At 43.6% G+C, this 25,953-nt stretch overlaps 1 protein-coding gene across 2 annotated transcripts in view; it reads left to right on the top strand.

Annotated features, from left to right (window-relative positions):
- Positions 1-6,115: 6,115 nt before the first annotated feature.
- Positions 6,116-25,953, top strand: part of cfap221 (cilia and flagella associated protein 221) — a 192,100-nt gene continuing 172,262 nt past the window's right edge. For both annotated transcript variants that reach the window (XM_078552370.1, XM_078552368.1), the window contains exon 1: positions 6,116-6,205. The gene's annotated coding sequence lies outside the window, so the exon portion shown is untranslated. The remainder of the gene's footprint in view (positions 6,206-25,953) is intronic.

Below are 25,953 nucleotides of genomic sequence, written 5' to 3'. Positions count from 1 at the left end.
CTATACACAGAACATATTGAAATGAAGGGGAAGGATTTGCCTTTCAAAATTCAGCACTGTTTTGGCGACCATGGATGCCTTACATAATGGTTAAGTCAAGCCCTGATTTTAAGCTTCTTGTTAAATCACAGTTTATATTCAACAACATCATAGACAGTATTCTATTTTTACACTACTAGATTTCCCATGGTTACCCAGAAGTTGAAGTGTTTTACAATGGAGGACTGCAAAGCCTTGACAGAAACAGTCTCTCCTATTCCCAGCAGAGCCACTGTGCTTCCCCCATGCATTTGTTCTTTTTTCTCCTTCTCTTCTTCTGCTCCTTCTACTCAACAAGTCTTTTTGTCTCTCTCTCTCTCTCTCTCTCCATCTCTTTCAATATTCCCCTTCAACTGAGTATTTCTGCCTTTCTCTGGTTTGCATTCAATAGAATCTCTTGCTCTCTGTTCCTTTTTTCTCTACTCACCTCTAAATAAGATGGTTTTTTAATATATATTGATCACCCTACTCCAACAGGGTGACACTTTTTCATTCTCTTGCCTACTTTCTCTATCCATTCCATTATTCCCACCTAAACAATTTTCCTCTTCTTCCATCACTGTGCCCCACCCCCACCACCCACAATTGCACTAATCTTTATCATTTCCTGCTGGAAGAAATCAATAGTTTGTCCATCAAATGGACTATAATGCATGGAGATACTATTTTTATTGCCATTTCTTTCTTTGCTTTTTCCTCATAACATCTCTCACTTATTTTCACATTTCACTTTCCTCCTTTCAGATTTTTTCCTTGCAAGTCTTTCTTGTTTTATCTCCCACACTTTCTTCTTCCACTCCCAGTTATAATCTCACAGCAGTGTGGGAAGGCTGCAGGTAGTGAAAAAAGTCAACCACAAAATAAGCATGAAGAAATCATGAGATGGACTAGAAAAAAAGCACAAAGCAATTCAGAAGGAACACGGCACAGAGAAGCACACACGGGAGTTGAGAGAGTGAAGAACATGGATTCGCTCTGCATGCTTGTATTTTAACTTTAGCAGCCAAATGGCTCTGGCAATTACAGGTATGAAACCACCCTGATCAAAGTGCTTACTTATATTTGGTGTCTACAGTAATCAGTATCTTATCTCTTCTTGCTCCTCTTGAACACTCGGTACTTTGCTATCACATTTGTTCCGTGGTCCATTTTCATGGAACTTCCCCTTGATGATTCCAATCCTTTGTGTCCCTATGCAACCAGCACACCCCTTGCAACAGTTTCTCCTCCTGTTTCCATTTGGGGACCTCCAATATGCTCAGCCTCCTCATTCCTCATTTACATCTTGTCTCCCGGCAACATTATTACAATCCTTACATGTATACCAAGATACCTTGTTTTATCCTCTACAACCACCCATGGGTCAATCACTTCCACTGTGTTATCTTATTGGTTAGTGGATTTGTGGATGAGTCAAAACCTAGCCCATCTGAACACTGGCAACGCTGAAGTCAACCTGTTTTATTCTCACCAGAAATTCCACATTACCATCCTCAGTTCTAGCTCTTTCCCCAGATACAAATGGCAAATGTGCAGTATAGGAACCTGCTTGAGTATTAATGAGCTTCAAACTCTAGGGGGTGGATTTATGGGGGAGATGGATTACACACACCCCCAACCTAAAAACCAGTTGGCACTTCGCCGGCTTGAAATCTGGCAGCCCCGCAGCGTTAATATGCTTGGGGTGGCCCTAACTAGAGCAGAATGGTCCCCAAATGGAAACAGGAGGAGAAACCTCAGGAATAGAAAGTCCCACCCTAGAGAGCTGCCAGCCAATCTGATTTTGGCTGGGCAGAGAGACCCCTGCGAGATGAAGGAGGCGGGGGGGAGGTGGTGGGGGGGGGGGGGGGCGGGGAAGGAAGGAACACAAAGTGGGTATAATCTAGGAGGGGGATGCCCCTTCAAGACCCCTTCCTGCCTGACAGCAGCATGCACTGTTAAAGCTGCCGGGCTGCCCGCCTTGCTTCTGTATTGTTCCGTAGACTGAAAAACTGTGGCAGAGGCAGAATGAGGTTTTTTTTTTGATAATATACTTTATTCATAAAATATCTGGAAGAACATTCTAAACCATTTCAAACTCACCATCACAAAAGTACAATCAGGTTCAACTTTTACACATGTATCACAAGGTGCATCAATACAATCAATGAATATTACAATCATTTCAATATGGTCAATGCAGACAATCAGACAAAGGCATTGGAGTTATCAACATACATCATGTTGCACTCTAAGGTGCTTCAATACAATTATAATACACTCAGTATTCACTGCATACATTCATTTTGAGCTGTACAGCCCGAGGGGCTCTCAACAGTTCCCATCCCCTCGGTGCACTGTGACAGAAAGGCCTTAGACAGTGACCTTTCCCCATTGCACCTTTGCAGCGGCTGCCCCATGCTTTAGTGCCTCCCTCAGCATGTAGTCCTGGACTTTGGAATGTGCCAGTCTGCAACACTCAGTCGGGGACAACTCTTTGTGCTGGAAGACCAACAAGTTTCGGGCAGACCAAAGAGCGTCTTTCACTGAGTTGATGATTCTCCAGCTGCAGTTGATATTTGTCTCGGTGTGTGTCCCTGGGAACAGCCCGTAGAGCACAAAGTCCTGTGTCACAGAATTGCTCGGGATAAACTCGACAGAAACCACTGCATCTCTCTCCAGACCTTCTTTGCAAAGGCACAATCCACAAGGAGGTGAACAACGGTCTCGTCCCCACCACAGCCACCTCGAGGGCAACATGCAGAGAGGGTGAGACTCCTGGTGTGTAGGAAGGATCTGACGGGGAGGGCCTTTCTCACCACAGCCAAGCTATGTCTTGGTGCTTGTTGGAAAGTTCTGGCAATGAGGCATTCTGCCAAATGACTTTGATAGTCTGCTCAGGGAACCATCCCATAGGATCCACCCTCTCCTTTTCCCGCAGGGCCTCTAAGATGTTACGTGCCGACCACTGCCTGATAGACTTGTGGTCAAAGTTTTTTCTCTGCATAAATTTTTCCACGAGGGACAGGCGGTACGGCTACTTGGAGTGTTCGGCGGCAGCGTGGCCAGACCCATCCTTCGCAACACCGGGGACAGGTAGAACCTCAACACGTAGTGACACTTGGTGTTTGCGTACCGAGGGTCTACGCACAGCTTGATGTAGCCGCACACAAAGGTGGCCATCAGTATGAGGGCGATGTTGGGCACGTTTTTTCCCCCTTTATCTAGAGGCTTGTACATCGCATCCCTGCGGACACGATCCATTTTTGACCTCCAGATATAGCGAAAGATGGCTCGGGTGATCGCCATCGTGCAGGAGTCTGGAATGGGCCAGACCTGCGCCACGTACAGCAACAGCGAGAGTGCCTCACACCTGATGACCAGGTTCTTACCCGCAATGGAGAAGGAGCGTCGCTCCCACATGCCCAGTTTTCTTTTCACCATAGACACTTGCTCCTTCCAGTTTCTAACACATGCCCCGGTCCCTCCGAACCATACTACAGCACCTTCAGGCCGTCAGCCCTGACGGTGAAGGGGACAAAGGATCGGTCAGCCCAGTTCCCAAAGAACATGGCCTCGCTCTTCCCACGATTTACCTTGGCTCCCGAGGCCAGTTCGAACTGGTCGCAGATGTGGATCAGTCTGTGCACCGACAGCGGATCCGAGCAGAAGACGGCGACATCGTCCATGTACAGGGAGGCTTTGACCTGAGTGCATCCACTGCCTGGGATCATCACTCCTCTTATGCCCGGATCCTTCCTGATGGACTCAGCAAAGGGTTCTATGCAACACACAAAAAGGACAGGGGAGAGAGGGCAGCCCTGCCTGACTCCAGATTTAATAGGAAAGCTATCTGATTCCCACCCATTGATTGAGACTGCGCTACTGATGTTAGTGTAGAGCATTTGGATCCAATTGCGAATTTCCTTCCCAAACCCCATTTTGGAGAGCACTTCCACCATGTAGGTGTGCGATATTCTGTCAAAGGCCTTCTCCTGATCCAGGCTGATGAGGCAGGTGTCCACACCCCTGTCCTGCACATAGGCAATCGTATCCCTGAGCAGTGCGAGGCTGTCAGAGATCTTCCTGCCTGGTACAGTGCAGGTCTGGTCCGGGTGGATCACCAATTGCAGAGCGGACTTGACCCGATTGGCGATGACCTTGGACAGAATCTTATAGTCCACATTCAACAGTGAAATGGGTCGCCAATTTCTAATTTCCTCCTTTTCCCCCTTGTGCTTGTAAATGAGGGTGATGATGCCTTTCCTCATGGATTCTGACATACTGCCGGCCAGAAGCATACTCTCGTACACTTCTAGCAGATCTGGGCCCATCCAGTCCCACAGAGCCGAATACAACTCCGCCGGCAAGCCGTCGCTTCCAGGAGTTTTACTCTTCTTGAAGGACTCAAGGGCCTTAGTCAGTTCGTCAGAAGTTAGCGGTTTGTCCAGGCTCTCCTGTGTACTGTTGTCTAAGACCTCCGTGATAGAGGACAGGAAGGACTGGGAGGCCGTGCTGTCTGTGGGCTTCATGTCATACAATCCGGCATAAAAGGATTTGCTGATCCTCAAAATGTTGGACTGCGATGACTTTACTGAGCCGTCTTCTTCCTTCAGGCTGCTGATCACAGATCTCTCTCTATGTACCTTTTGGAAGAAGAAACGTGAACACGTCTCATCCTGCTCCACGGAGCGGACTCTGGACCGGAGGATGATCTTGTAGGCCTCTGAGGCAAAGAGCGAGGCTTGCTGGCTCTTCGCTTCTTGGAGTTCCTCCTTGACATTGACCCCCATAGACTGCAGCCGGAGCAGATTCTGCATGTTTTTCTGGAGTCAGGACATTTCCCTCTGTTCCTTTCTAGCTTTCTGGGTGCCTTTGAGGATGAAAAACCTCTTGATGTTTCCCTTGATCGCTTCCCACCAGTGTGTCAGGGATTCAAAGAGGGGTTTCACGGTTCTCCAACCTTTGTAATCCCTCTTGAGCTCCTCAATGTTCTCTGGGGTCAGCAGTTGCACGTTTAGCTTCCATGCCCCCCTGCCCACCCTCTGGTCTTCCTCTAAGTGACAGTCAGCCAGTAGGAGGCAGTGGTCAGAGAAGAACACCGGCTTGACATCGGTGGATCTGACTGCGAATGCACGGGACACAGACAGGAAGTCTATACCGGAACGGATGGATCCGTCTGGCCGCAACCAGGTGTATCTACGCTGCTCTCCGTCTGCAGGGTTGCTGCAGAAGCAGAATGAGGTCCTTAAGTGAGTTATTTGTTCATTTAAGGACCTCAACAAGACTAAGGGCAGACGGGTGGCCTGATGCCTTACCCGCACCCCATATTATGGGTGTCCTGTCTACCCCTTCGTGAAATGCCGTGGGCTTTTTGCTGCATAAAAGCTGTGCCTATTCATAGAGAAGACATGTATATAAACAGTTTCCAACATAACCTACAGTAAAGACTCTCAAAATAAAAAAGTTGGAGATCAGCATTGACGCAAACTTAAACTAGCCAACGTGGGAGACATTCCGCATGGACAGAACCTGAGAACTGAAACTGCCCCAAAACACTTCATTATTAGAAAAGTTCATTCCCCACAGACCATAAATAATCTACACTATCTTGGCACTATCCCACCAATGTGATCACCAAAGTAAAACAAAGTTTTAAATGCTCCATCTCCAAATAAACTTACAGAATATTCCCCCGTATCTGTTCTTCCCCAAGGAGTCCTGCTGGTCTATTAGCCTCCAAAACGTCCTGCCCAGCATAGCACAGAGGCCATCTGTTGTGTTTTTTTGTTTGCTGTCCAGATCTGTCAAATCTCACAAATCTGCGTGTAAAATGCAATTGGCATGGCTTTGTGGTCCTAAATCGTTATGTTAACCTTTACCGCTCCGGGGTATCATGAGAGCATCGCTTTAAAGAGCTGGAAGAGGTGGGGGGTGGGGGGGAGATTCAATTCTCTTTCCATATTAAAGTGTTTACAGTTGGGTAGTAATAAGGCTTTAAATGTTTTTGCTGGAACAATGAACAAGCTCGAACTCATGAGCGAAACTCAAGCATTTAAAGAACTGGCGGGCTTCAGTCACTTGACCGGAAGTTGCTGTTTGTTTTGGCGACTCTGTTGCTGTGGTAACCGGGCTGTCCCGGCAGGACGGAGGGGGTCGGAGCCATTGGTGACCCAGCCGCGTGTGGGTGAGTGAACTCAGGGGCAAATATGTTACAAAAAGTCACCGAGTTTTGTTCCTGCTTTGCTTAATCAGCTACTGTGTAACAAGACAGAGAATCCAGCTTTTATTCTGCCTACTTGATGCATTTGGTGCAGGCAGCGAGATGCCATCCTCGCAGACATTGCGGCTCCCTATGCTGTTGGCTGCTTATTTAAGGGGCAGTTGTTAGGAAGGATACTCCCTCCCCTCCCCTTGTACCTTTGTTTTTTTTTTAACCACGTTTGGTCCCACCAGCACCTTTGACAGGCGTGGGGCAGTGGCAGCAGCAGAGATGGCAGATCACTGGTTCAGAAAATACATCGACCCCTCCCTCCCCCACTTATCGAAGGCACCAGTGGATAATGCTCTCCTGGTATAAATTCAACCCAGCGTCAGCCCTGCTCTTTACACGGGCAGACGATCTTTTCTTCTCTAAGCGCAGCTCTCTCCTCGTGGCACAAGTGGCATGGAAATCGAAAGCAGTAACAATTGCACAGCCAGAGTGGAACACCCATCTCCTGCACATGTCGTTCAGATGTCGTATAATTAATATGGATTTACTTAAGCTAAGAATGGGCTATGTTACTTGGAGGTACAGCATATCTGATGCTGCAGAAATGAATACATGTCGGTAAATCTAGAATTCTATTTGCAGTACAGTGCCCATCAGTTATAAATGCGATTGGGTCATCAAAGTTCCATGCGTGCTCTTTCAGGATACAAAATATGTTAAATTAGAGTTGTGATAAATTGTAATTGTAAATAGATTATATTCCAGTGTTGGACTTCAAGCACAGTTTATTGGTGTCAAAGAATTGGCAAGCTTTCTCAATATCCCAATAAATCTTGACTAAGCCGATCTTTAAGGCAAGGCCAAAGAAAAGTGAGGAGAAAGCCAAGAAGTCACCTCAGCTTAACTTTTACATTTTCTAAGTATTTATTCTGGGTCAGAGGATTTGGCAGCAAAAAGGCAGCGGTATTCAATTATGCCGGGAAAAGGCAAACACGATAGAAGATTAATGTAAATTTATCTAAGATTTCAATGGGATATTCCTAGGCTGACTGTATGACAATAAATCTGAAGAACTATGAATGAAGCAAATGCATGCACGCCAAATTTGTCATGCCAGTGACAGAAGGAAATAGTGCATAAGTCAAGAACTGGTACTACATGTTTTGGGTGGGACAAGAACAAGAATGTCATTCTGGATCCCTTCAAATTCTGGGAGAACATGGCAATGAATAAACGATCTGAATATCTTTCAACCCTTGCCAAGGTGATGCTGCAGTAACATTGCAATTATGTATACCCACTAACACTTCTTTAAAGAGAATTTCAGTTGGTCTCTCTTGGGTGTTATAAACACATTGTGTGAGCCCAGCAAGCTTTCCCGATCGCCCAACTTATACTCACTCCCTGTTTTGCCACATTTATCCCTCTGTGCAAAACGTACAGAAATCTGTAAACTTCTCAGTGGATATATTGATAAGTAACTTGCAATGTATCATGACCCAAGAATATGTTTCTGAATTCACCTTAAAAAAAATTTTTTTAAATAAAAAACACCCATACAGTAGGATGAATAAGATCACTTAATGAACAAACTATATTCTAATTGATCATCATAAGTAGAATTCCAGAGTGTGAGAAGGGATGTGAGAGAATAACACTTCCATATCTGAAGCTGCAGATGTGTTCGTTGATCCTCCTCCTGCAGATACCATGCCCTATGAGGGCATTGGCGACCATGAGCTTCTATTGGATTGGTCCATGATTATGCTTGGCAAATTGTTGCAGTTGCCTTCCGGAGTATGGCTAATCAGGAAACTCTCCCACTCTTACCACCTGCCATCAGGCATATTGGGAGGATTTTGTTTGGTCACATTATGAATGTACCTTCCATGGCCATGAAGTCCTGAAGTGGGACATGAACCCTGAGCTTCTGGCCAAGTCGTAAGAACACTATCACTGCGCCACAAGACCTCCCCATGTTTATTGATGTGTAAACAAAATCCAGAGATGAGCTATAGGCTCAGCTGATGTTTAACTGAACCAATTGGTTTATTGTGCTGCCAGTGAATCACAAATTGGTCTGTTAGAACATTTCTTTATTTATGACATGCCAGTGTTATGTCATTTATGACACATAAGAGGCCATTCATCACATTGAGTCTATGCTGGTTCTCTGTAGAGCAGTCCAGTCAGCCCCATTCCCTCACTCTATCCCCATAGCCCTGAAAGTTTATTTCCTTCAAATGTCCATCCAGTTTCCTTCTAAAATCATTGATTATCTCTGCTTCCATTACACTTGTGGGCAGTGAGTCCCAGCTCATCACCACTCACTGAAAAAAGTTATTCCACACATTTCCGTGCATCTCTTGCCACAAACTCAAATCTGTGACTCCTGTTTTTGTACCATGAGCTAATGGGAACATTTTTTCCTTGTCTACCTTATTGAAACATATCATAATCTTGTACCTCTATTAGATCACTGCTCAATCTCTTTTGCTCCAAGAGAACAACTCCAGCTTAACCTCGTCGGGAGGGGAGGGGTTGGCGAGGAGAAGAGAGATTGTGATTGAGGTGGGAAGGAGAGATCATGGTCAGGGGGGCAGAGAGATCTTCAGGGGGAAGAGAGGTCTTTGGGGGAAAGAGAGATTGTGGTCAAGGGGGAAGAGAGATCATGGTCAAGGAGAGGAAAGAGAGATCGCGGTTGGGAGAAAAGGAGACATCATATTGGGGACAGGAGAGATTGTGGTTGAGGAGTAAGAGATAATTATGGTTGAGGAAGAAGAGAGGTGGTGGTTCAAGGGAAGATTGTGGTTAGGTTGACTTGTGATCGTGGGGGTGAGATTGTGCTTGGCGAGATATCCTGTTGGGGGTAGAGAGCATAGCAATGGGATATCAAAGATTGCTGGAGGAGACTGCACAGGATTGATAGAGATTGTAGAAGGGTTGTGGTGGTGGGGGTAGAGATCGTGGGGAGTATCATGGTCAGTGGGGGGAGAGATTGTGAGGGGGGAATCATGGTCAGTGGGGGGTGTGATCTTTGTGGGGGTATCATGGTCAGTGTGGGGAGAGATTGTGGTCTAGGCAGAGATTGTGCTCAAGGGGAAAGTTTGAGATCAGAGGACACAGTAGAATTTGGGACAGATGGTTCAAACTGAAAATAGTTGGGTTGGGTTTTGAAATTTTAAATTCTTACACACTCTCAACCATCCATTCTTGGGGGGGTTAAATGGCCTCCATTGAGTTTTGAATGACATAACAGAATATGCAAATTTAACAAATTATTGTATCAAAGAATAGACTTTAACTGATGTATTGTAATACATTTAATGCTTTTTTACACAAATAACATTATATCAGTGTATTCTAATGTCAGAGGATAATCCATTTTCCTCTCTCTTACACTTGTGATAGCCTATAACCTATTAAATCTAAGCTACCCTAACATAAAGTGAAAAATAACCAATTATCTATACCTAATGCAACATCCCAATATTAGTAGGAAACACCTGGTACCGCTCTTGGTGGGAATTGTCATGGGCCGGACAGAAAACTCCAAGAAGCAGCCAAAAGACAATTGACTTTGGGTGGGAATTTCAGTGGGACTGAAAGTTCCTGGCCATGATGCTCCATTGTTGTGCGCTTTGCAATATCTGCGTCAAAATATCATGCTTTGTCACAGTTAACTTAATTGCAGTTAGTTGTGCTTCATTGGGCAGGATTTTCCGCTCGGCACGCAGGTGCGTGCCTGATACGCCTGAGCATGAAATAGTACACAATGACATCAGGCGACTGTGCCAACGTTATCGCGCACTTGCATGATATTTAGATCGGCGGGTGCGTGTGAGAGTCAGCAGCGTGCCCGCCGACAAGAGGCCTATTAAGGCCATTAATCAATTAATTAACTGCTTTTTTGCTGCCCGTCCAACATTATGGTTGGCCGGCGGGTGAATCGACCAGGTGGCCTTTGGATTTTTGAGGAAATCTCGTCCAACGGCGGGATGACATTTCTGATATTAATTTTTTTTAAAATGTTTGGGCAGAATTTTTATCATCAACACGCGTAGGTGAGTGATTCTTAGGGGTTGAAATTTTTTCCAGGATTTTAAAACCTTTATTTAAGGGTTTAAAATTCTCCACTGCCTTCAGGGAGCTTTCATTGCACGCTCCCTCCCTGCCTGCGCTGACTTCAGCCCACGTCACACCCCCATCCCGGCAGAGCTGAGCCTTTTGTCGTGCGTTTCATGCTGGCCGTTAATTGGCCAGCCAGGGTGAAATCGTGGTCAGAGGCCGATCGCAGGCGGTGGGCCATTTCCCGGCCGCTTCCTAGCCCGCCCGACATGTCCACCCGACGACCTCAAAATCCTGCCCACTGTGTCGTGTAGGCCAAATTCCTCCCGGCTACTTCAAAAGTCCCAAAAAGCTTGCTTCAAAATTTAAAGTATTTTTAGAGCAAAATTTCTTGAAAACATATTTGTTGTTTTGCTTTAATGATTGATTGCCGAACAAAATCAATTCTAATGAAGGATTTCAAACTGTTATGAATGAGAAACTCTCAAATTATTATGTTGTTTGGCTAGTTTCAATATACAGCATTTTATTAGTAGAAAAAGATATACAACTTAATTTTTGCTTTTTGGCAGTGACTCAAAATAATTCAAATGGTTTTGTTCCCCTATTTTTTGGCATTGTAGAAACAAAAAATATAATAGTGAATGGTCAGCATGAATTTCAAAAGGGAAAAACTTGTTTGACCAACCTTATAGAGTTGTTTGAGGAGGTAACAGAGAGAGCAGAAAATGGCAATGGACTTGATGTAATTTATCTGTATTTTCAAAAGGGCTTTGATAATAGACTAATGAATAGTCAGAGAATGTGGAGTCAGGGGGCAAGTGGCAGAACGGATGCTAGCTGGCTTCAAGACAGAAAGCAGAGAATGAGAGTAAAGGGTAGCCCTTCAGAGTGGCAGAAGGTGGGAAGTGATGTTCTACAAGGATCAGTGTTGAGACTATTGCTGATCACAATTTACCTTAACGATTTGGACTTTGGAATCATAAACACAATTTCTAAATTGGCTGATCAAATTGTGAGGAGAATAGCCAAAACTGAGAAGGACTGCAACAAATTACAGGAGGTCATTAATAAACTTGCAGAATGGATAAATAATTGGCAGATGAGGTTCAACATAGGTAAATGTGAGGCAATATATTTTGCTAGGAAGAATAGGGAGGTCACTTATAACATGGAAGGCACAAGCCTAGATGGGGTATAGAAACAAGGGATTTAGGAGTACAAATAAATCAGTCACTAAAAGTTGCATCTTAGGTTAGCAAGGTCATAAAAAAAGCAAACCAAGCACAATAGGCTTTATTTCCAGAGAGATAGAATGAAAGGTAGGAAAGTTATGCTAAACCTGTACCAAACTTTGGTTAGACCACGATTGGAATGCTGCATGCAGTCTGGTTGCCATATTATAAGAAGCACATAGAGGCACTGGAGAGGGTGCAGAGAAGATTTACAAGGCTGATATATCAGGAAATGATGAACAAGTTGGGTCTCCATTCAAAAAAGAATGCTGAGGGCTGACCCAATAGGGATCTTAAAAAATAAGAAAGGCTTGATAGAATGGATGCAGAGAGGATGTTTCACCTTGCGGGGAAGAACATAACTAGAGGCCATCAATATAAGATAGTAACCAAGAAATCCAATTGGGAATTCAGAAGAAACTTCTTCACCCTAAAAGTGGTGAATAGTATAGATGCATTTAAGGGAAGCTAGACAAGCATTGAGGGAGAAGGGAATAAGTGCTTATGATGGTAGTTTTGATAAGGAAAGATGGGAGGAGGTTTGAGCGGAGTATCAACGCCACATGGAGTGGTTGGGCCAGATGGCTTGTTTCTGTGCTGTAAATCCTATGCAATCATATATGTTTCATTAAAAAGTTGACAAAGTTATGAATGCAGGGAGCACTGGACAAAAATTTTACAATCAATTTTTTTTTAATTGTTAGCATGCATTTAAAAACTAGGTTATTCTATTATGCTTTATAACTTCTACTTTTAACATTTTTATTTGGAAGCTCATTTTTGCAAACAAAGGTACCATGCTATAGAAACCAATACTCTTAAGTTAATGTCAGGGAAATAAATTAAAACCAGAAGTTTAAGCAGGACATCAGTCTAAACAAGAGGAAGCTTTAAATACTCACCATTCTAGGTAATTCATCCAATCATACACTGATCTGGAATTCTGGCTCATAGTCAGAAAATTAAGCTTTTCCATTCACACTTACTGTGTCTTGTATTAAAGAAAATCAGTTCAGGAAAGATGATTTCCAGACCACTTTTTCCAGGGGATGAATAATGCGGTCCCAAATCAGGAGCGTTCCCTGCATCCAGAGACGTATTACCAGGTGTGATAACGCGGGTGTCGTTTCATCATGCCAGTTTTGTATAATACTGCTGGCGAGCGGGCTTAAAATCAGGAGCCTGCCTGCGTTATGTAAATTTAACTTAAGTGAGTATTTAAGATCGTTAATGACCCAATTGACTGCCATAATAGGGTGTGTACACAATAATATACCTAAAGAGTCAGATTCACGCCATGTGTGGTTCCCGTTTTTTTAAGGGGAAGCCTTTTAGAGTGGGTTTAAAAGCTTCAGCTGAGCCCTGAATCTCAGTTTAGCAGTTGGTAGATCTGTAACTGCTGAGAATGCTTAATTGAATGAGCAGAGTTTCCATTTCAAAATCATATTAATTAGAGGTCTTTTCTCAGCTGCTGAGTGCTCTATTTTGTTCCTGGCCATCACCCAGGGCTGTGAAGTTTTTAGAGAGGTGGGCATTGTAGTCTCGGTGGGAGAGGAGACAAAGGTGAGGAGGAGGAGGAGGAGAGTTAGAGGAAGAAGGGCAGAGCGGGAGCTCCAGGAATCACTGCTGGTGAATGAAGGGGCCGGAGCTGTGCCAGACCCTTGAGGGTCATGAAGGTGTCAGACGGGGGAGACGGTGGCGTAATGGTAATGTTGCTGGATCAGTGCCATGAGGACATGGTTTCAAATCCTGCCATGGCAGCTGGTGGAATTTGAATTCAGTTAATAAATCTGGAATATAAAGTTAGTCTCAGTAATGGTGACCATGGAACTATCATCGATTGTTGTAAAAAAAATCTAGTTCACTAATGTCTTTTAGGGAAGGAAATTTTCCATCCTTACCTGGTCTGGCCCACATGTGACTCCAGTCCCACAGCAATGTGTTGACTCTTAACTGCCCTCTGAAATGGCCTAGTCCACATCCCACGAAAGAATAAAGAATCCTCAGTGGAGGCGCAGAAGGCCTCATGCAGTTCCTTGAGTCCACAGGCAGGGATTGAGCTATCTGCAAGAGAAAGCTCAGGCCATCAAGAGCCACAGTCACATCACTTTGTGACATGCTCGCAAGGAGGTCTCCCCCAAATGTGTAGGGGTGGGCACCACTCTGAATGTTACTGTATCGCTCAACTTCTTTGTAACAGGCTCCTTTCACGCAGCCTGTGGAGACCTCAGTGGCATCACACAACCTGCTGCACACCACTGTATCAAGGTCTTCACTGATGCAATGTTTCAAAGGGCAGGGAATTACATTTCCTTCACATTAATGACCAGAGTCAACTGGACAGAGCCAGAGGTTTTGCGGCAATTGTAGGTTTCCCCAGGGTGCAGGGAGCCATTGATTGTACTCACACTGCCATAAAGGCTCCTGCTGGACACCCCTGCACCTTCAACAGGAAGGGCTCCCATTCGTTGGACTTCCAGCTGGTCTGTGATCATCATCGACAGATCATGCAGGTTTGCGCCAGGTACCCGGGCTGCAGCCACAACTCCTTCATCCTTTGAAACTCACAGGTGCCAGACCTATTCAGTGGCCCTGATTCCTTCCATCCTATGAATGGCTCATAGGTGACAAAGGGTATCCATTGAAGAGATGGCTAATGGCACCTGTGAGTGTGCTCAGAAAAGAGGCAGAGAGGGGGTACAATGAGAGCCACAGAAGCACCACAGCCATCATTGAGCAGACCATCGGTGTCTTGAAGATGAGATTCCGATGCCTGCACAGATATGGAAGAGCATTTCATTACTTCCCCTCACATGTGTCCCTGATGGTCATGGTGTGCTGTGCCCTCCGTAATCCCGCAATCCCAGGAGGGGATGCTCTGGAGGATGAGCGCATGGAGATAGGGACCAATCCTCAGAGGATGAGGGTGAGGATGAGTTGAGGGCTGTGAGATGAGGCGATGTTCAGGTCAAAGGCCCTGGCCATGAGCACATGGATGGCTATGTCACCAGGGATCCATTAATAAAGCAGCGGTTTCAATAATCTCAAAACCCCCGGCATCAGAGATGCATGGTCGCAGTGTGTACAATCCTTTGCCCATGTGTACTGAGCGAGTCCTGTCACTGTCATGTCAACACACTAACCCTCCCCCAACAAAAACACACAAGTCCTCCTGCCCTCCATCAACATTATTAAGCTTTCCTCTACCTCCAGATTCAAGTATCACAGCCACAGCACAGGATTAAAACATTGTATGTGAGATATGGAACAAAAACAGAAAATGCTGGAAAAACTCAGCAGGTCTAGCAGCACCTGTGGAGAGAGAAACAGAGTTAATGTTCTCGAATCATATGACCCTTCTTCAGAGCTGAAGAGAAGTGGAAATGTGATGAAATTTCTACTGTTTAAGGGGGGTGGAGCAGGTGAAGCTGGATAGAAGGCCAGTGATAGGTGGGAACAAAAGAGAGATTGATAAAGACGTCATGAACTGAAGGACAAAGGGAGTGTTACTGGTAGTGATCAGGGCTTAAAAAGGTGCTGATAGTGGCCTAAAGGTATGGAGGCAGAATGTGATAATAGCAGAACAAGGGTAGCATTGTGTGAAAGAACAACATGGAACAAGTAAGAGATGGCCCGTTTGGGGATGGGGTGGTGGAAGGGGGCGGTAGTGGGGAAAAAAAGATAGAAATTGGGAAAGAAGGGGGAATAAAAAGGGGATATGATGGATAAAAATAAAAATAAGTGGATGAAAAGTAAAACTGAATGTAGAAAAAAAAAGGATTAAAAAAGTGGGTGAGGATTCATGGTCTGACGTTTTTGAACTCAATGTTAAGTCCGGAAGGCTGTAAAGTGCCTGATCTGAAAATGAGGTGGTGTTCCTGCAGTTTGCGTTGGGCTTCACTGGAACATTGCAGGCCAACGACGGACATGTGGGCATGAGAGCAGGATCGTGTGTTGAAATGGCAAGTGACTGGAAGGTCTGGGTTATGTTTGTGGGCAGATTGGAGGTGTTCCCCAAAGCCATCACCCAATCTGCATTTGGTCCCCCCAACGTAGAGGAGATCACATTAGGAGCAGCGGATGCAGTATAGACCAGATTGGGTCTAGACCTCAAGACCTGCTGGGTTTTTCCAGCATTTTCTGTTTTTGTTTCAGATTTCCAGCATCTGCAGTATTTTGCTTTTATCTATGTGAGATATGGGTTTATCTACAAAGGTGAAAGGAATATTAACAAACAAACAATAAGCAACTCACCCCTGTGTCCTTCTTGGTAGCTACTGTGGAGCTTTTTTTTAATGCAATTACAGGTGCTCCAGTGCAGTGCTCCCCCTTGCTGCTTGCTGCTGCACTGGTGAGTGGTGGCAGATCTGCCACCTCTCTTGCCCTGTGCGGCTGCAGCCTTGAGTGGCCTGCCACTTTAGAAGACCCCTGCCGAGACACAGGTGAATCTTCAGTAGGTGCGGCACTGCACGAGGGCTGTGTCAATGGTGGATAGATAGAGGAGATGCTGCCCCCTTCAGAAGTGCCCTGAGAGGTGCTTACAGCTGGCAGCAACTGCTCATTCTCTGCCACAAGGACCGTTTGGTCCTCCCTGCCAACCGGTGAGATCCCAGGAGTTGGGTCTGTGCCCATGCTCCCAGTTCCCCTGTCACCGTGACCCTGGGCCCCTGAGCTCAGAGCCAGGGCAATGGTATCCAGGTTGGAGTGCATACCAATGATTGTGTCTGCAATGCGCTTGGTTTGCCTCTCCAGAACAGTTGCCGGTCTGTCCATGGAGGAAGCTTGGCGCTCCAAAGAGTGGGTGATCACAGTGCATATGTCCTGGATACACACCTTCACAGTCCAGGCCAGAGCACTCTGATATACCTACCAAACCTTCACACCAGTCTGTGCATGTCCCCAGTCTGACACCATAATCCATGCCGAGGTGCCAATATCTGCGATGGTGCTTGGTGCAGAGAGAGGATGTGATACTGGATCTTCCAAGGGTTCTTTCTCCTCCTCATTGGGGAGCTGAGCTGAAGAGAGGTCACCTGTGACAAAGCGAAATAAGTAAGGGGGTTAGTGGGCATCACAGACCTTGCCACATCAATGCAATGACAATCAGCTCTGTCCAACATGAGCGATGAGACTCTACAGACACAATGCACACTTGAACGATCATCTGAAGTTTCTGATGATGAAACTTGTGAGGGCTTCAATGTCTGAACTATATTAACCAGCTTCATTGAATCATGCTGATCCTCCATTACCTTCCACTTGCCCTCTCCCCTTTTCCACCTGTTTGAGCCTTTTGCCATCTCACCAAACCCAGGCCTTGCTGGAGGGCTGGGGGTAAGCACTCCTGCTCCCCTGACCCACAAGCAGTGCTGGAAAAGCACTTGGTTGCTGTATCCAGCCAATATTGCCTCCCTTCAGTTGTCAAGATTCCCAAGCCATAAGAAATTGAATTCTCAGCAATTAAATGTAAAGCCTTTTAAAATCTGAGGCACACAGCTTAATTAGGATATTTAAATTACTGACCCACCTCCTGAGAGCAGGTTACTTTTCTACTCCCCAACACATGCTGGTTAAACCTGAAGTAGGCAAAATTGAAGGTGAATTTTAGAATTTAACCCATTTCTCTCCCTTTCATCCTGGACAACTACTGTCTGAAAACTTACAATACAGTAATATAGTTGATGGACAAACATAAACATAAAATAATAGAGGAAAAATATAATTTATGAATTATTAAAAACTGTTCAAAGTATAGCACATGTGAAAGAAAGATGAAATATGGAAGATGTAAAATGCAAGTAAAAAACCTTATCGGAGCATGCAGGAAATTATCAGAGGACATAAGAGAATGAAATAGACTCGGATACTATGTATCTTAGAAATGTTATTGTTTTAGAAGATTTATGAGTAATCTAAGTAGCAACTACAATGTCAACAAATTATTGATCATTTTAATTGGAATGAACTTTGTAAATAGATTAGCTGATTAATTATTACTAAATGGATATAATTATTGAAAAGAGCAATTTGAGCCTCGCATTAAGCTATTTTAGTGAGTTTGATGGTCCAGATCTTCCAGTCAGCATCGACGTTGCATGCATTGCAACCCAACCTTTTTGCGCACTTTCAACCGGATCTTCTGATCACGGCTGCAGCAGTGATGGGTCAGCGGAGCCCTCCCCATGGAAGATTGATGAGCGTAGAAGAAGGTGGATAAAGAGAGAACACGCCCCTTTTTATAACTTAAGCTGCTGTTTTAAGTGGGTTAGTGAGTGAGTGGGTGGGTGAGTAAGTGAGTGGGTGGGTGGGTGCATGAGTGAATAGATGGGTGGGCACGGTGAGGGAGTGGCTGGGTGGGGGAGTAGTCGAGTTGGGGTAGACGGGGGTGAATGAGTGGGTGTGTGAGAACTCAGGTGGGCTCTGTAGTCAGGTGGGGGGAGAAGTTGAGTGGGATAATAGTTGGGTGGGTGGGTAATCGGATTGCGTCAGGGTGGTGGTTGGATGGGGGCTATAGCTGGGTTGGGTCGAGAGGTAAGTGGGCTGGGCCCAGGGGTTTGTTGGGTTGGGTTGGGTCAGGTAGTCGGGTCGGGGTGGGTAGTCGGGTCAGGGGGTAGTCGATTTATGTCGGGGCAGTGATTGGTGGGAAGGTCGGTTGTAATGCTCAGTTCAGTTTCGCTGGCTAATCTCTGAGTTAGACTAGGTATTAACCAGTGTAACATTTCCTGGGTAAGTATCCAGGTAAGTCCTGCATATCTGGCCCAAGTATCTAACACTGAGTTCAGTGTCAGAGACTTTTCCGGAGGGTCCGGGCAGCAGAAATCAGCCCATTGGAAGATTAAACTCTCTGGGCAATTTGAGCGTATGTTTGTACGTCTTGATGCACATCTTCCAATTTAAGTCCAGATTTCGATGATACAGATACTGGAAGATTTGGGCTGATAATTCGAAGAAAGTAACAGCACACTTCTTTTTCTTGGATGTTGCTAAGCATTTGCCATTGGGAGTCTTGTGAATGAATTCAGTAAAAATTAACTAGTTTTGCACTGACATAAGAACATAAGGGAAGTATATTGATTGCTCTACTTTTGACTTAGTCATTGCTGAAGTTGTGTAGTTTTTCACTTGTAATATTCAACAATTTCACACAATTAACAATTGGAACATCAATTAATTGAGAACCTTTAGCACAATGCTGATGAATTTTGTATGTTACAATTTATCTGTTTATAGAACAAAATGGAAGTATTTTGCTTATTTTCTTTTGGTTTATTGGCTGCAGAAAAATGCCGCGCATGGGAAATTGAATAAAAACTCAGCACAAACTGTTCCTTCAGCTATTTTAAAGTTCCTTCTTTAAAAATATTGCTCTCTGAATGCTTGGTATAAGTGTTAAAATATATCAATAATGATCAACTTAGATCTCAGTATCCCCAGTATTCTTTTTAAATAGCTATACTAGAATTGGGCTCAAATCATTGTCCAGTGTGCCATGTTTTTAAAATGAACAGTGTGCTTTTTAAAAGGCCTGTACATCAGTGGCATTACTTCGGGTGTTCCTTACAGCAGTGTCTACTTGAATGGCAACTGTTTGATAGGTTGTAAGAGCTTTGTTTTGCATCATTATCAATAACACAAGAATATTTACACTCGTTCAAACCCAGTAAAAATTAAATGATTTATAATTCCCAGGACTTTGTTACAAATTCCATATCTTAATATTTGTCACTAGTAAGAAACAGAGAGACAACATTTTATGGAGTAAAGAAGTTAGGCAGGTATTTCTGCTAGGTTACAATGTTTTCTAAGTGTAATTGACCCGAAATTGGTGAAAACCAGCACAGATTACAACCAGCGCAAATCAATTTTTCATGATCTTTTGTGCTAGTTTAAAAATATCGTGGTAAAGTCAGTTCCGCCCATGAAACTAGCCATGCCCTCAGATCGAATTAATTACAATTAGCAGAAATTCACAAAGGTATCATTTGTAGTTCTTTGAGGAGGCTCTTATTTAGGCATGGAGACACCAATAGGCATGTTTCAAAAGCTTTTTTAAAAAAACACCAAAGAACTTATTGCCATTGTACACTGATGTAGCCAGTAAACGGTTCTGTATGTTTTTTTTAACATCATCCCCTGTTATTTAAATTCTAAAAACAATGATTTAAATTCTGGTTACTCACTGATGTTGGATCAGACTCTGATTAAGATGACTAGATTTTATTAACAAAGCTGCACCAGGTTAAATACATCAAAGAAAATTTTCTAATGCATAATTTAAGAAATGAATATTCTAACATGGTATCTGATTGTTCTGGATTTTGATGGAATTTACATTGCGGAAAATCACCTATTGTACCCAAAGTGGAAATCCTTTGCCTTACAACTGTATGCTCGGTTTTCAAGACACAGTTGAATCCTTAGTTCTGAATGCGGTATAGTTTTTGATTTTTTTCAAATTATGATTAGTTGTATGGGATGTAACATTCGAGTCAAGTAATGTAGTTTAGAATACTTGATTTGAATAACAATTGATAAAAGGTTTTGCATCTATAAGAAGATTTTACAATAGAGTTGCATATCTATAATATCTTCCAGTCCTATCTAACTTACACTAACAGCAACCATATACTATGTGACAATCACTGCCACTCTGCATGCTACTACTTTGCTAAGAGTTAAAAGAACAGGCTCAGATCTGTAAACAAATTGGAACAACCGAGAGTTGCCAACACTTGTTGGTGTATCCCTTGAGGTTTCACGTCATGGCCCATTCCCACATTCCTGCCATTGGTCACCTGACGTCCATCCTTGCAGTGACATCCAATTGGAAAGCGAACAGACTTCTTACCAGACTGGATAATTCTTGATTTCCAGTCAAACAGCTCTTTTCCAATTTCCAATATTTTTATGCTTAATAAACAGTGTTTAAAGAAAATGCAAAAATAAAACATTTTTTTGAGTATCACTATCATTTTTTTCCTCTTAGGCTGCTCGCAACAGTGTCTTGGAGATTAATCTTTAATTCCGGCTCAGGTGTGTAATCTCGCTACTTCTATGCCAACTCATTGGTGACCACTTTCACTATCTGTTCAGGTTTAGTATTGGTATTCTTTTTTCTAACCATAGCTGTTTCCTCTTCAAGTAAATTGGTTGTAGTTTTCTCAATATCCAAATTATTCTCTAATAATGGCACTAATGGTATAGATGCTGAAACTCTTCCTACATTCAGACCTGTTCCTGTAGGATATTCTCACCATACATTGGCATAGGTATATCTATTATTTGGGAAATGGATGAAACTAGTTCTTTGCTGCAGATTCTGTAGTATAAGGGTATCTGGCATAGCAAGGGTTAATGTGGGACTGGGTACAGTACCACCCACAGATGTAAAGAGATGGATGACCTGACAGAGTTGTGGACTAGACAGTGACTTGTGTAGAAGCAAACATAGAGTTAGCTCCTAGCTTGGACTGTACCCTGTATATGGGTGCAGAGTTATGTGTTATCAATAAGCATTTAATGTTTAACCATTCAAGACTCAGAACTTCTTTGTGGGAGACCTAATGAATATACAGCCTACAGCACAGCGGCAGCTCTTGGAAAAAAACAGCAGAGGACTCCATAACATCTTGTGGAGGTCCAGTTTGAACACCCACCGAGTGCAGAGTCAAAGGATCCCAGCAGGGGTGAGATAAAAAAATTAACTTCTTGGCCAGAACTAGTTTAAGAAACATTTCAGTATTTTGAAGTGAAAACAGCCCATTTCCGAAAGTACCATGGCTAGCCCGGTTTCAGCCATACCACGTGACTATGATCGACAGGAAAGTTGTGGTGTGTTCCGAGCTACAAGCAGATAGTGAAGCCACGAATAGCACAATTACAGAACTGAAACAAATTAAACTTTGCTGGAGACAGTCCTGGCCAACAGTAAAACCAAAATGAAGGACAAGGACAAAGCTGTGCTGCTGGCAGAGAAAGAAAAGACAGAAATAAGATCGAAAAATGTTCATATTAAAGCTGAATTGGAAGATTTGAAACACAAGATTCAAGCTCAGTATGTGTCTTTGGAAATGCATGATAACTTCAAGTCTTCAATGAACCAAAGTATTCGGGATCTGAACAAGCAAATTTCTGAGGTGTCACAAAGGTACACAGCGACTTTGAAAGAAACAGAAAGGCCAAATGTTGAGAAGAAATTGCTGATGAATCAAACCAGTTGCTTGAATGCAGAATTAAGAACCAAAATTGATGAAATCCTTGAACTTCAGTTCAATCTGAAAAACACAAAAGAGGAGATGTTCAGTGTGGATGAGAAAATTCAGACTTTGAAAGCAGATAAGGAAACTTCTAAGAAATAAAATGAGGATCTAACAAATAAGTTGCATGAGTCTAAGGAGCAGGCAGTGACCAGGGAAGAAAAACATACATGGACTTACAGGGTGGACAAAATGATGCCAGGGAGTCAGCTGCAAAGTGGAAGACAGTCCCTGCTACCTGAAAATTTATAAAATATACAGGAGACAGCTCAGCAGCAAATCTGAAAATGAATTGTTACCAATGTGAAAGTAACCATATTCCTGAAATTTGCCATTTTAAAGAGGTGAAGTGATATTATTGTCGTAAAAGAGGACACATACTGAAGCAATGTAAAGCAAGATTGAGACAGACTCCCAGGCAGCAAACTAAACTGATTGAAGTACATAAAAGTACATAAAGACAGAAACCACTAATTCCAATGTTTATTCTCTATTTAATGTGAAAGTAGGGAAAAGAGAGCCAATCACTATTACTCTGTAGGTTAATGGCAACCCTTTGAATATGGAAGTGGATACCGATGCATCAACCACTGTTGTTGGGGAGCACAAATTCAAATATTTAAACAAGGGTACTCAACAATTGAATATGGAGCAGACTTCAAGCAAACTGAAAATGTATAGTGGTGAATCCATACAAATGAAAGGTATTACCACTGTACCTGTTTATCACAAGCACCAGGCAGCACAGCTCCCTGTGATTGTCGTGGAAGATGAAGGACCAAGCCTCCTAGGTCATGATTTGTTAAAGAAAATTAAACTAAGATGGTCTGAAAGTTTCCAGCTGAGAGCTGGAGGACTGCCAGAGCTGTTAAAGAAATATGACAAGGTCTTTCGAGCGGAACCGGGGAAAATCAAGGGCCTGCAGGCCAAGATCTATGTTGACTCTGAAGCACCTCCTTATTTATTTTAAAACCAGGCCAGTGCCTTATGCCCTGAGAGAGAAGGTTGACACCAAATTAAACCATTTAGAGAAGCTGGGTATTATTCAGCCGGTCCAATTTTCAGGATGAGCAGCACCCATAGTCCCTGTCTTGAAACCGGATCAGACCGTCCGTATCTGTGGGGATTATAAGTTAACATTAAACAAGGCTGCCAAATTGGACAAGTACTCTATCCCCAGGATTGCTGATCTGCATGCCAAATTAGCAGGAGGGAGAACATAGACAAAATTAGATATGAGTCATGCATATTAGCAGCTGGAATTGGATGATACATCCAGAGGATTTGTAACCATAAACACACACAAAGGGGTGTATGAACACACGCGCCTGCCTTTCAGTGTTTCTTCAGCCTGTGTGACTTTCCAGAGGATTATGGAGAGCTTGCTGCAAGGACTACCTCAAGTCATGGTCTACCTGGATGACGTCTTAATAACTGGGCTAACAGAAGCGGAATACTTGGCTAACTTGGAAGAAGTCTTAAAACAATTCTTGGAAGCAGGGGTATGCTTGAAAAGGAAAAGTGTACCTTTCAGGCAAGTGAAGTCATTTACTTGGGCCACCGGGTGGAAGAAAAAGTTAAAGCTACTAAGGAGGCACCCTCGCCTACAAATGTCTCAGAACTCAAGTCATTCTTGGGTATGGTAAATTACTATGGTCAATTCCTACCCAACTTATCAATAGTCCTACCCCTCTACACTCATTATTAAAGAAAAACCAACGTTGGTCTTGGAAGTAACCTCAAAAAGAATTCTTCATGAAAGCTAAACAGCTCTTGCACTCTTCGAACCTGTTAATACACTACGACCTGACTAAAGAATTGGTGCTAACTTGAGATGCATCCCCCTATGGCATTGGAGCAGTACTATCTCACAAGATGGATGATGGTTGAGAAAGGCCAATAGATTATCTATCCAGAACCCTCTCTACAGCCAAAAAGGATTATTCACAAATCGAGAAAGAAGGCTTATCGATTATTTTTGGAGTTAAAAAATTCCATGGCCAGAATTTTTAGCTGTCGGGCGGGCACAAGCCCACCCAACCGAGCGTAAAATGATGCGCGATGATGTCAGGCGAGCGACCCAACATCATCGCGCACTTGCACGATATTTCGGTCGGCAGGCGTGAGCCGGAGTTGGTAGCGCACCTGCCGACAATGAAAAGACCTATTAAGACCATTAAAAACGTAATTGAAATAAATTTTTCGCTGCCCGTCCAATCTTATGGTTGGCGGACAGGTAAAAAGGCTAAGCAGCCTTTGCATTTTTTAGGAAACCTCATCCACGGTCAGGATGAGGTTTCCAACAGCAATTAAAAATTACATAAATATTAAAACACTTCATTAATAACATGTCCCTGCTCATGCGACAGAATGAGGGGACATGTTTTATAACATTTTAGAATCTTTATTTTTAATGTTTTAAACTCTTCATCTCCCTGAGGCAGCTCTGTGCCTCAGGGAACTTTTCTAGCGCGCACTCCGCGCGCATGCGCAAACTTGCGGTCTCGCCCTTCACCCCCCCCTCCCTCCCACACACACACACACACACACACACACACAGGCAGCTCTGAGCACTGCCACATGCGTTTCATGCTGGGCGGGCCTTAATTGGCACGTGAGTGTGAAATCACGGTCCGTCCCTGATCGCGATCCAGCCTGCCCCCGCCAAGCCCACCATAAAAGAGCATCATAAAAAAACTTTTATGCTTCCTGTTTGGCTATAGAACCCCACACAGGTTCAACACCTTCAGAATTACTTATGAAGTGCCGGCTTCATACGAGATTAAGCCTGGTACTTCGCAATTTGGAGGAGAAGGTAGAGAACAGTCCAGGGAATCAAAAAATGACTCATGATTTGCATAGTCGAGAGTGAGAATTTACTGTCGGTGAGACAATATTTGTAAGAAACTTGGTAGTGGATCAAGTTGGTTACCTGGTGTAATAGTTCCTGTGACTGGGCACGTACACGTAGAAGTGGAGAGTGGGATCACCCGAAAACACATGGATCATTTGAGAAGAAGGGAGATACCCCATCGAACCGATGTTCCTTCTGTAACCATTGTAGAACCTGTGGTCCCCGTTGTGGTTGATCAACGAAGGATAGACATACCAGATGTCTCTGTCGGAGTGGATAACACTGAGCTCCCTATGCCTCAGGAGGTACCTGATGTTGTTGCAGTTCCAGAAAATGAAGATTCAGTAAGAGATTTAAAGTTGTGGAGCTACGACATTCCACCTGGATCAGGAAACCACCTGAGAGACTGAATTTATAATTTTATAACCCGTGTATATATTTGTAATGTCATTAATGTAATTGTTGTAAATACAAATTGTAAAAAATAATTAAAGGTGGAGGAAATGTAGTAGCTGTAACTTTAAGGAATGTAGCGACTGTAGCTTTAAGTCTGTGTAGTATCGCGTGACAGTGTAAACGAATCAGCCCTTAGAGGTGGGGCAGAATTTTCTGCCTGCCTGGGCGGTCGGGCCCGACCCAATCTCCGGCGGGCTGGGAGCTGATCCCTGCCGGAGAAGCGGGCCCCACTGCCATTTTACGTGGGCGGGCCAATTAAGGCCCGCCCAGCGTGACGTCCTTTGCGGGTGGCGGGGGATTCCCCAAAAGCAAGTGTGTGCTCTTTCGCTGACACTAAAGGGAGATTGCTGACATTAAAAACATTAAAAATAGAAAAAAAAATCCTTAACATGTCCCCCTCATGTGACAATGTCACATGAGATGGGACATATTCATAAATTACATTAAAACTTTATTAAACTTTTTAAATCCCTGCATGAAACCTCATCCTGCCGGTGGATGAGGTTTCATGTTTTTTCTATTTGCTGCTGGGGCTCCATGTGTATGTTTAATTTGTTGTTAAATTAATAAATATTTAATTTAGTTTTATATAAAAACCACGAGACTCCGTGGTCTTATTCCTACTGACTTCAAAGTCTGTATCTCAAAATTACAAATTGCAAAAATGGATTATGACAGTTATTTCAAGTTTCCCTCTGGAATTTGAACAACTCAGCCTTTACCATTGGTTGTGTCATAATAAAATAAAGTTCACTGTTTCTTATGAGAAACCTGTCTGGAAAATCAAGTCTATAACATCCAAGAACCCCTTGTTTTTTAATTGATTCCCTATAGCTACTATAAACTTCTGCT

Source organism: Cetorhinus maximus, chromosome 11 (assembly GCF_964194155.1).
Source record: "Cetorhinus maximus chromosome 11, sCetMax3.hap1.1, whole genome shotgun sequence".
Lineage (NCBI taxonomy): Eukaryota > Metazoa > Chordata > Chondrichthyes > Lamniformes > Cetorhinidae > Cetorhinus > Cetorhinus maximus.
This window is presented reverse-complemented; position numbering and strand designations above follow the sequence as displayed.